The sequence below is a fragment of the Aotus nancymaae genome, unplaced genomic scaffold (genome assembly GCF_030222135.1).
Source record: "Aotus nancymaae isolate 86718 unplaced genomic scaffold, 86718_ANA_hifiasm-v0.15.2.pri h1tg000076l, whole genome shotgun sequence".
NCBI classification, from domain to species: Eukaryota; Metazoa; Chordata; class Mammalia; order Primates; family Aotidae; genus Aotus; species Aotus nancymaae.
In genome coordinates, this window is record NW_026988491.1 from 1,973,574 (window position 1) to 1,985,437 (window position 11,864).

Consider the following 11,864-nt stretch of genomic DNA (forward strand, 5'->3'; position numbering starts at 1 on the left):
ACATGCCCTTGATCACCAAGGCACTGTCCTCAGTGCTTTGCAGGGAGGGGTCACCTAATTCTCACAGCAACGCTCTGAGTAGGAATTGCTACCGATTTCACTTTTCACCTGAGAAAGCTGTGACACAGAGAGGCTAAGTAACTTGCCAGAGATCACACAGTCAGCCAAAGGCAGAGCTGGCAGGTGAGCTTGGGCAGTTTTGCACCACATTTTATGTATGGTGATGATTGTACATGCACACATGTGTGGAAACAAACAGGTTGAATGTGGCGTCATGCATTAGCAGAAGCCCATCGACTCACAAGGGAGTCGGCCCAGAAGAAGCATGGAAAATAGAAAGCCCCTGGCTGTATATGGCCAGCAGATGTGATTAAACTTTGTTAATGCAGAGTCGTGAAAATTCTGAAGTCTCACATCCAAGTTCTGCTTCTCTTTAAAAATTAGATCTGGTGATGTCAGACTGACATCCCTGCAGGACATCAGACTTCCTGCCTCTGCAGGAGGAAAAGGGTGGAGACTGCATCGTGCCCCAGTCTCCACCATTCCCTATTACTCTTCACCTGGCCCACCTCTCTCCCTCGTGTGTATCTCTGATCAGCCTCTATAGGTATTTGAGCTTGCAGCCCCTGAATTCAGAACCTCTCTGACACCAAAATTATTTGGATCTGTTCTATATTAACAGCTCTGTGAAGAAGAGAGTCAGAGCCTCTCTGGCACTAAAATTATTTGGATCTGTTCTATCTCAACAGCTCTGGGAAGAAGATAGTTTTATCATGCACCCATTTTACTGGTAAGGAGACTGAAGCTTATAGAGCAGAAGGGACATGTTTAAAGCCTCAGATCTCTTGAGTCTGGCCTGGAGACAGAACCCACGTCTTTTAACATCCAGCCATCCATAGGGGAGGTCAGAGGCCCACGATGGGACCCCGAGCCAGAGCCAAAACCTCTCTCCAAGGCCCAGCCAAGTACTTTCCCCCCGAATCTGTTTCTTCATCCTTCAGACACTGCAGAGAAGCCAGATTTCTCTCCCTGCTGCCTTCAGCTCCCCCACTCACCCCCGCATTGATCTCCAGTTTTACGAGGGTGACAGGCCACACCTTTTAATTGCATGATTGCATCTTTATGACCTACTCATTGAGCAGGTCTTCTCCGCTGGGCAGCCAGGCACTGGAATTTATATGCAGAACCGAAACATTTATTGGAATCATATTGATAAAGGCATATTGTGAAAAGGCCTGTGGCTCTTAAGAAGAGACGGGGGTTCTCAGGAGACAGGGGGAGAAGGCAGGTCAGCGTACTCCCACGGAGAGAGTTGGTCACTTGTGAGATATAAGGGCAGGGCCTCCCCTCATGCCCTTCCCAACCCTGAAATATTTTCTCTTTCATCTGCCTGTTAGGAGCTGGGTAGGAAAGAAGAAATGCCTGGGAAAAGTACAGAGAAAGGGACTAGGAGATTTCTGAAGAGCAGGATTCCAGGCTCATGGACGCGTTGGGATTGCAAACATAGGGATGGCCCCTGTTGACGTGAGGGAGGGGCCTTCAGGTAGGGGCTTGGTATGAACCAAACACACAGCAGGGGCCATGAAAGGGCAGAGTGGACTTTGCCTGGAACAGGATCTACAGGGAACATATCTGGTCTACTTGACAACTCCATGTGACTGTCGTGCAGGCATCTCACACACAGTGTGCCCCAAATGGAATCGATCCTCCCCGTTCTATCAGCAGGTGTGTCCATTGTGGGTAATGACAAATCCACCCTCCCAGGTGCTCGGGGCACCTGGGAGTTACCTTTGTCTCTTCCCTTTATTCCATTGCCCATCTTCCACTCCATCACAAACACTGCAGACTCTACTTTCAAGATATTTGGAGATGTTAAGCTGCTATTGCATCGCCACTGTTTCTCCCATGGATGGAGGCCTCATTACCTTTCCTTGGATTCTTTCAGTAGCCTTGGAATAAAATTTTGTTTCATTCATCATCTCCTCAGCAAGATCTTCATTATAACCCTACTTTAAATCACAGTCTCTGCCCTACACTACAGTCTGCTGCTTGACCCTGATCATAGAACTTTTCTCTACCAAAAGCAGTATATACTTTATTATTACTATTATCTGTCTCTCCCACTACAATGTAAGTATCTTTTTTATTTTTTATTTTTTATTTTTTTAGAACCAGGGGAAAGCGTGGACACAGTCCGCCACTACCACAAATTATGCAGTCGAGTTTCCCACATTTGGGGAAATCGCAGGGGTCAGCGCATCTGGAGTGCAATGGATAAGCCTTGTCCTGGGAAAATGACCTTCGTTATCATGGTATCTCCCCTGCCCGGTAAGTATACAATGTAAGTATCTTAAAGGCAGAGCCTTTTATCTTTTATTCTCTGCCCTAGCTTACATATTCAGCACCAAGGACAGTGTCCTGCACATAGTAGGTAATATATGTGTATATATACACATGTATATATATACAAATATATATTATATATGTATATTTTAAGAGACAGGCTCTCACTGTGTCACCCAGGCTGGAGTGCAGTGGCACAATTACAGCTCACTGCAGCCTCCAACTCTTGGGCTCAAGCAATCCTCCTGCCTCAGTTTCCTGAGTAGCTGGGGCCACAGGCATGTACATGCCTGGTTAATTTCTAAAATGTTTGTAGAGATGGAATCTCACTATGTTGCCCAGGTTGGTCTCAAACTCCTTACCTCAAGTTATTCTCCCACCTCAGCCTCCCATAGTGCTGGGGTTACTTACAGGTGCAAGCCACCATGCCCAGACATAAATATTTGTTTAATGGGTTCAAGAATGGATTTGGTTGGAGCCAGGTCCTGGGGTTGGGGAAAGGGAGTTCTTCCATGTTGCTCTGGGAGCTGGAGCATGTGCCCTGAGCTCTGATTTCCACCCGGCATGAAACTGTGCATTAGCAGAGTCCTTACCCACGTCTCAGGCAATCAGCATGCCTTCCCGGAGCTCTGAATTAGTAATATCACGCGCCATGGAGTCAACTCTAAATGGAGAATTTGGAAGAGGAATAGCTCAGGGGTTAATTTGAATGTATTTCCGTGTCTCAAAATCAGCACACTGTAGGAAAAAGGAATCTGCTTAGCATCGTAAATAGCATTTGATGCGTAGCCTCTTTCTTTGAGTGCGATCTGGGTCATCTGTCTTTTTGATTTTGAGATGATTGTGGTACCAAGTTGAAGGGTAATTCGATGTTAATTGGTGGCAACTAATTAGACCCAGTTTGTGAACTCTCCCAGGCCATAAGCCATGGATGCTTTGGCTCAATGTTATAACAATCACTGTCCGTCTTTAAAACAGTTCTCTCTTTGATGAGAAATACTGGAATATGGCTAAATGAACCTCCAGAGATCACTCTTAAAGAGGGGGAGAGTGGATGGTATTTTAGGGCTGGGATCCCAAGTTGGAATGATCAGATTACAAAGTTTAGGCCAGATGTATCTGAGTTCAAATCCTGGCTTAGCCAAGCCATAGCTGTGTGGCCTTGGCCAAGTCCCTGACCATGATGGGCCTTAGTTTCCTCATCTTTGTAATAGGTAGGTTACAGTTTTATTCCCAAAGTCCTTGGGAGGCTTAAATTAAATGACCAGAGGAGGGAAGATTGAGTGCCTTTTATTTAACTGTAACTGTGGCTAAGTATATCCCAGGTGCTTCATGCTATCACATAGGAACATTTGAAGATTCCCCAAAAGTATCTGTTAGGTGGGTATCTGAATGCATGAGTTGTTGTTGAGTGAATGGATGCAATTCAGAGATTATAGGAATGGACCACATTTCCGAAGAAGAAGATGGTAGGACTCGATATTGAAAGTGTGAAGACTGCTCATGAAGAATTCTAAAGTTTCAGAACTTGAAGGGGTCTCTAAGAGCCTTCTCGTTTTGAGGGTGAGTAGAATCAAGCCCCAGGGAGGGAAAGTGATGGGGTCAAGGGCACACAGTGAGTGAAGGACAGAGTTGTGGCTGGGCGCAGTGGCTAACATCTGTAATCCCAGCACTTTGGGAGGCCGAGGCAGGCGTCTCATGAGGTCGAGAGATCAAGACCATCCTGGCCAACACGGTGAAACCTCGTCTCTACTAAAAATACAAAAATTAGCTGAGTGTGGTGGCACACGCCTGTAGTCCCAGCTACTTGAAATGCATTGTGAGCTGGTCTAGTACAGATGCTTTTTTTCATGACTTCATCCATTTGTTCATTCAACATATCCTAAATGCTAACTACATGCCAAGTTTCTTGGAGGTACTGGGATGGAGCAATGAACAGGAAGGCAGTCCTTGCCCTGACAGCACTCACAGAATAGACAAATAAATGAAGGAGGTGATTTCAGATGGTGATGAGTGCTGTGAAGAAAGTCACATAAGGGTAGGGGGATGGAGATTGAGGGGATGGTGTCTTGCTGAGATTAGGTGATTAGGAAGAGCCTCTCTGAGAGAAGGTGATGTGTGTGCTAAGACACCAATGAATCAAAGGACACAACCTCATGATCCAGAGTCAAGGGTTCTCCAGGGAGAGGAAACAGCATGTGCAAAGGCCCTGAGGTGGGAATGAGCATGGTATGTTGGAGGAACATAAAGGAGACTGGAGAAGAGTACAGTGGCAGATGAGGTCAGAGAGGTAAGCAGGGACCGGGTGATGCAGCCACGTCTTCCAGGGTAGGGAGGTGAATTTGATCTAAGTGATGAGGTCAGAGAGGTAAGCAGGGACCGGGTGATGCAGCCACGTCTTCCAGGGTAGGGAGGTGAATTTGATCTAAGTGATGAGGTCAGAGAGGTAAGCAGGGACCGGGTGATGCAGCCACGTCTTCCAGGGTAGGGAGGTGAATTTGATCTAAGTGATGAGGTCAGAGAGGTAAGCAGGGACCGGGTGATGCAGCCACGTCTTCCAGGGTAGGGAGGTGAATTTGATCTAAGTGATGAGGCCAGTAGAGAAGGACCAGCTGTCCCCTTTCAGTGTGAGCACCTCAGTGACGAAGCACTCACTTAGAATAAGGGACAGACGGGCTCCTGGTTGGAGTCCTGTGCGCATGGCCTGGGCTGAGCATGAAAACTTGGGCAAGCTCCTCCCCGCAGTGAAACCTCCATCTCCTTATTCACAACATGCAGGACTGGACTCATGGATCTCCAGCTCTATCATTCTGGCATTTTTTTCAAGAAGATGTGGTACAAATATGCAACCTCAACATGCTTCATTCATTCACATGTGGGAAAACCCTGGCCAGTGGGTCTCAAGGCTCTAGTGGGCACATGCATAGGTGGCATGTAACCACACTGAGTGCAGGAAGCCCGGCAGAAAATCCAAGGAGGATTCAAGGACATCCTTGAGTTCAAGGTCACCTCCTCACTCAGCCCTGGGTGTCCTTTTGTTTGACCTCCATGTATCTCAGACACCAGTGTGACCTGGGAAAGCTGGTTTGACCCATCACCCTTTGGGGTCTAAACGGTAGACTCCTGGTTTGTAGAGGCCCATAGCACTCTGAAGATAAGCTTCCTCTGGGTGATGTGGAGTAAACTGAGCTCCTCCATCAGTTCCTATGTCCATGGGATGAGGGAGGCAGTGATTACAGTGGAGGAGGAAAAGCAAAATTCTGAAAAACGCTTGCATGAGAAGGGGCTTCACCTGCGAATGCAGATCCTGGGCTCACGTGTTTCCAGGTCCATGCTGGTAAGGGTGGGTGCACACCCGGGCAAGGCTTCCCGGGCATGTGTGAGGGTGAGTGTAAGTACCAAGCAGGCAGGAGCTGTGTTCCATTTCATTCACTGCCGATTCCCTAGCACCTGGCGCGTGGTGAGTAATCAATAAACATTTGTAGAGTGAATGAATAAATGTGTGCTCATGTGTAAAAGTTAAAGTTATCTGTTTTCTAACTTGACAATCTGTTATTTGAGCTTTCTGTCCAGGAAATACATTGAGAAAATACTTGGCATCACTATCTACACCCACCGTTTCTTTTTTTTTATTTATTTTTAAATCTTTATCGACGAACAACGTGCATGTGGGAAAGTGTAGATATCACTGTGCACGTCTTGATGAATTCTCACAAAACGAACTCCCACGTAATCAGCACCCAGATTAAGAATCAGAATGTTCCCAGCGCCCAGTTCAGCTACGATTCTTTATGGATAGCCGTTATTCTGTGCTCTGGCAGCATAGACTAGTTCTGCCTGCGTTTACACTTTATGTAAATGCAATTACACAACAGGTACTGTGTGTGTTGTCTCCTTTCACTCAACATTGTGTTTGTGAAAATCACCCACGTTTCTCAGAGAAGTTATAGACTGCTCATTTCCATTCTTACACAGCAGGAGTTGGTAATTTGTTCTGGAAAGATCGGGATAGTAAATGTTTTAGGCTCTGTGGGTTAGAGTATCTCTGTCTGTTGTGGCTATTCAATTCCGCTGTTGCAGTACAAAAGCTGCCATCAACAATAAAGAAATGAATGAACGAGGCTGTGTCTAATAAAACTTTATTTACAAAACAGGAGGGGGCTGGATTTGGCCACCAGCTGGATTTGCCAAGCCTGTCATACGGTACACCTTTCTGGGAATATGGCACAATGTATCCACTTAACTGCTGATGGACATTTGGGTAGTTCTCAGTTTCAGGGATTAGAGGAGTGTACTCAGAAAATTCTCACACCTGTCTGTCAGTGCACATATGCAGTCATTTCTGTTGGGCGTGTACCTAATGTGGGATCTCTGGGTTATGGTGTCGGCACCTGTTCAGCTTTAAGAGATACTGTCAAACAAACAATTGCAACACCACCGGTTCTTAATTAGGTGAGCGCATGTGTTTTCATGCGGTGCAACTGTTTTCTTTACTTTGTGCTGTCCTGCTGATTGGTACCTTGCACTGCTTGTTACTGTCACCAGGAACTGCCCTCAGAGGTTGCAACTTCATCAGAGGCGTGCTTGGAGGGCAGCCACCAGCTCTTCAAACATGGCCGATCCTTAGTACAACCTGGAATCAAGGCATAGGCAACCTGTTAATTCAAAGGAGTCAACCTTGATGAGAGGTTTTATAAGTAAACTCTTCTCTTTTGTATATGAACGTATCCTGTCGCTTCACCTGCCATTGCCTTTGCCGTAACAACCCACCTTGCGTGGCAAGCAAAAGGGGGACTTCCAGATAAAATGAAAGACAGGGTCTTTACTAGTTCTGTTTGGAAATAGCCACTCACTTCGGTTCCTAAACAAACTTACCAGTTTAGTGAACCCCATGTTTCTTTGAGTAGCTCCCTTTGAAGACCTTTGAGCCATTCAGCCTAGAAAGCCAACTGCTATGATTCTGGATTTCTGTAAGCACCGGTCGTCAGGGTAGCAAGCACCATGAACATGATGACTGAGCAAACACACACCTGAGTTCAAATTATGCCTGTGTCATTATTCCCTCTGGCTTTGGGCACATTCTTTAACCTTCCTGCAGTTCAGCTGCTGTGATTCATCTCATCTAATCCCTCCAGTGACAACAATGAAGGCGATACTATCATTATCTTCACTTTAAAGATCAGGAAACTGAGGCTTAGAGAGGTCAAGGTCTTGCTTGAGCACAGACTCACACCTAAATCCTGAAATCTAACTTCAAAGACTATCTGTGGCTGTTACACACAAGTTCCAGTTACGCAGCAAAATAGTTTCCTTCGGAAAAGTCACCACTTTTTGTTTTTAGAGTCCTGAGTTTGGCTCATCAGGAACAATCTCCTTTTCTTGGAGAAATAATTCAATGTTGGATGCAGTCTTATGGAAAAAGTGACTTCCCTTCAAATTCTTGTAATGAGACAGTTCTTGCTGAGGACAAAATATTGAGGTCTTTTGAGGAGATGGTACTTCTTAGTCAGTGGAGATACGCAATTTTTTTTTTTCAGCAAAGGACCTGCTGTTTTAAATTTCCAACAACTGGCTTACTTTTTAAATGCTGGAAAGGAGTGAGCTTTTAGTGCCATGAGTCATCTCTGGGCTGGTGAACTCAGCCAATCCTGAGCATCAAGTCAGCTAGACATGAAACTGGTGTTTTCAAATGTATTTCCACTTCCTCAGAAATAAAGCTGGTTTAGTTTTTTGAAAAAATTAAAATTACATGATCCATTATTAAGTATAAGAGGTAAAGCACTGGTGATCTTTCCTCCACCAGCTGATCATGGTTTGCCTGACAATGTTTCATTCAGTTAATAAGTATATAAGCCTAGCACATTTACTTCTGTCTTATGTAAAAATGTAAGCACATTTACATTTGCTTAGCAAATATGCCCAAGGTGTTTACCTGTGGAAGTGGACAGGTAGATTTCTAGCTGAGTGGTTCATGAATTCACCTGGTTAAAAAATCTATCAGGGAGGGTGGGGCTCAAAGTTCCGCCAAAAGATTGCCCTAGGCTCAAGACCTGTTCTTTGAACACCATCAGGCATGTAGGAGGCCATTTACATCCAAGATGGAGTAAAAACCAAGATGGCGCCCTACAGAGTAAAAACCAGGATGTTGCCTACAGAACCAGAGGTGGCCATTTACACCCATGGGCTACTGAGGTTTGGCATGGCAGGACATAAAGTGATTTGGAGGCTAAGCCCACAGCCCTGGAAGGGCCAGAAACTGTAGAGTGACCTACGGATCCTGGAACACCAAATGACCGCAGGTCTTAGACACCCCCCGCCACCCGCCAAATACTGGATTGTCCCATCAGAGATCCCCCAGAGGGAAAGACCTCAACTTCCTAGCCAGCATAAGTATGGATGGTGAAGGGTAGATTTCAAGCACTGAGGCATGAGAGAATTCCTGTTTCCATTTGCCATTTTTCCAGCTAAGACTTTGTTAAACACCACTTTCTGTTAATTACACATTTCTGAGAGGCTTGCACTAGACTGCTGGCAAGAAGGTGAGCAAACCCTGGCTGACCTGTCTTGTAGGTATTTGGAGGTGTGTGAGGGAAAGGAGCAGGAACGTGTGGCACAGGCAAAGTGACAACACTGTCCAAGAAACAAATTACCCCCATGTGAGCAGCGAGACGATTGTTCCAATGATCAATGTTGGAAAACCAAAGGAGCTCACCCGCATCTGGCCTTGCCCTGGCTGCAGACATAACCTGGAGAAAGCAATTCACACTGATTTTTCCCAGCCCTGGGATCCCACCTTCAGCCTGGGACCCAGGCCTTCGGTAATGAGCAGCCCAGGCGAATGAGGTTTGGAGTCGAAATCCATCTGAGGCCTCTCTCCCTGCCAACGTCTACAGCTTAATAATTGCTTCCTCGCTCCTGCTACATTCAGGTTCAAGAGGAGCGTGAGCCCCTCCAGCAGCATTATGCAAATAGGGCCCACTCCGTTCCGGCGGCATATAGAATATGTAAATTTATGTCGGTGGCGGAGGCTGTTTAAGACAGAAGATTTCTCAATGATGAAATTAGATTTTCTGGAAAGAGGCTTCCGAGGACCTGTCTCCGTTCCTCTGCCTCGTGCTGTGCTGTGGCCACCAAACCGGGGCTTTGGGAAATAATTAAGCGAATTACAGTCTCAAGCCTCTTTTTTTTTTTAAAAAAAATAAGGACGGAAAGAAGAAATAGACCAGGTTTCATGAGGCCACGACAAATTCATACTTTACGGAATGTGTAAACAGGAAGGAAGGCTGAGTGAGAGGGAGGGAGACCGGGGTGGAGCAGGGGCTCTGGTTAGCAGGAGGCATTAATGCCTGGCAGAGAGGCTACAGCATCACCTTGGCCCTCAACCCGGCCCTGCTGAGCCTCCAAGGGGGTGACAAGGATGGGGAGAGTGAACAGAACCATGGGTCCTGGTGGCTACCTCACCCCTAACACTGCAGCTCTGATCTGCGTCCTATGCCTGCCTTCTCATGAATTTGCTAGAAGGAAGTATTGATGTCATTTCAAAAGATGCAAAATTAGCAATCTAGACCAGAGGTTCTCAAACTCAAACATGCATCAGACTTACCAGAAGGGCTTGTGAAACACAGATGATTGGCTCCTGCTCCCAGGGTCTCAGAATTTAGTCAATTCAGGGAGGGCTGGAGAATTTGCATCTCCAGCAAGCTCCAGGGTGATGGCTGCTGCTGCTGCCCCAGGTAACCAACATTGAGAACCGTGGCCCTAGAGTTCTGTTTCCATTTGACAGACTGGGGAAACTGAAGCCCAAAGAGTTAGGTGGTTTGCCAAAAGTCACACAGTGGAGTCAAGTCCTGGGTACGGATCTGCCTCTTTCCACCATTATCATCTTTGGTCATTGTCACCATCATCACTATTGTCACTGTCATTTGCTAAGACCTTTCTATGTGCCAGGCACTGTGCTAGGCACATGTATGCCTGGCTTCACTTAGCCTTTACTGCAATTCTACACGAGAGCTGCTACTACAATCCCCATGGGTGTCCTGAGTCTCAACTTCAAATTGCTTCACCTCTTGAGCCTCAGGTTTCTCATCTATAAAATGGGGAGTTCTCACCCTTCGGAATGTTGAGAGGATTCAATGAGACTCTATGCTTAATGTGCTCAGCACAGAGCCCATCACACAGAAAAGACTTAGTTATTAGACATTATGGTAATTATTATTATTCTTATCTCTCAAGTTGTGTGGATTAGGAAACAGAGCGAGGTTGTGAAGTGAGCTGAAGGTTTAAGAATATAAAGATCTTGATTTCAGCCCCGAGTCCTAAACTCACCTGCTGTTAAGACTGGGCAGGGGGGTGTCACCCACATTCTCTAAGGCCCAGCTTTTGTGAAAAGGAGTTGAGGCAACTTAAAGGTCCCAGGATACTTTCACCTGTAAAATTCTCTGATGCCGTAATTCCTCACATTGCCCTATCGTGGGTGCTGTCCTCCTCTCCTGACTTCACATATAACTGTATCAGCCTCCTCCTGGGCTCCTTGCCTCTGGTCTCAACCCAGTCAATCCACCATCCTAAAATTCCCAAGTGGCAACCTGATTCTGTGCTCTGCTACTGAAACTTTCCATAGCTCACTACTTCTCTGCCTTCAGTCAAGTCCAACCATCTCAGCTTGGCATTCGAACTCCTTCATGACCTGCCTCCTCATCTGCCTCTCCCTCTTCCACTCTGTTTTCCAATAATGTACAGAAGCACTTTTTACCCTCAGGCACCGTATTATTTCCCACTTCCCGACTCTGGATACTGTACCTTCTGCCTCACAGTCCATCCCTGCCTTTCTTCTCTTCCCCTGCAAACTGTTTGACCTTCAGAGCTCAGCTCAGATATTTTGTGCCCTGAAAAGGCTTCCCTCTCTTATCTTCTTCCTGTCTCCAACCCCAGGTTGGATAAGGTATTTTATCCCAGCTGCCTATAGGCATCTCATTCTCATGCTTAATAGTTACATTGTAATAGTCTACTGACTTCTGTCTTTTTCAATGGACAGTGACCGATTTAAAGGAAGAGACAAATTTATTCATCAAGCTTTTTGGACATTTCCTGGCTTATTGTTTGTTTGATCTGCTCTCTGTAAGCTCCATGAGTGCAGAGGCCTTATATATATTTTTGCCACTGTCATTGCAGTACTTATTATCATGCCTGGCACATAGTGTATGTTCAATCCTTGAATTAATAAATCTGAAATCCCTGCCCATTTTCCTTGATTTCTTACTAACCATTACATCCCTACTGCCTGGCAAAATGTCTGGCATGGAAGTGCTTGGGAAATATTTGCTGAATGAACAAATATGTGAATAACACGAATGACTTCACATATAACTGTATCAGTCAGCTGTTGCTGTATAACAAACAGCCACCAAATCTCCATTGCCTACAACAATAAGCATTATTTCTTGTCTAGCTTTATTCTGCAAGGAGCTGGGAGAGTCCTGAGCTGCAGGTGGTGCCTAGCTTGACTCTGCATGTCCGTCAGC

The 11,864-nt window shown here is 45.9% G+C and overlaps 1 non-coding gene across 1 annotated transcript; it reads right to left on the reverse strand.

The window, feature by feature from the left end:
* Positions 1–2,172: 2,172 nt before the first annotated feature.
* Positions 2,173–2,336, reverse strand: LOC135271337 (U1 spliceosomal RNA). The gene has a single exon (XR_010339442.1). It is a non-coding gene; the product is annotated as a U1 spliceosomal RNA (small nuclear RNA).
* Between the last annotated feature and the right edge of the window lie 9,528 nt (positions 2,337–11,864).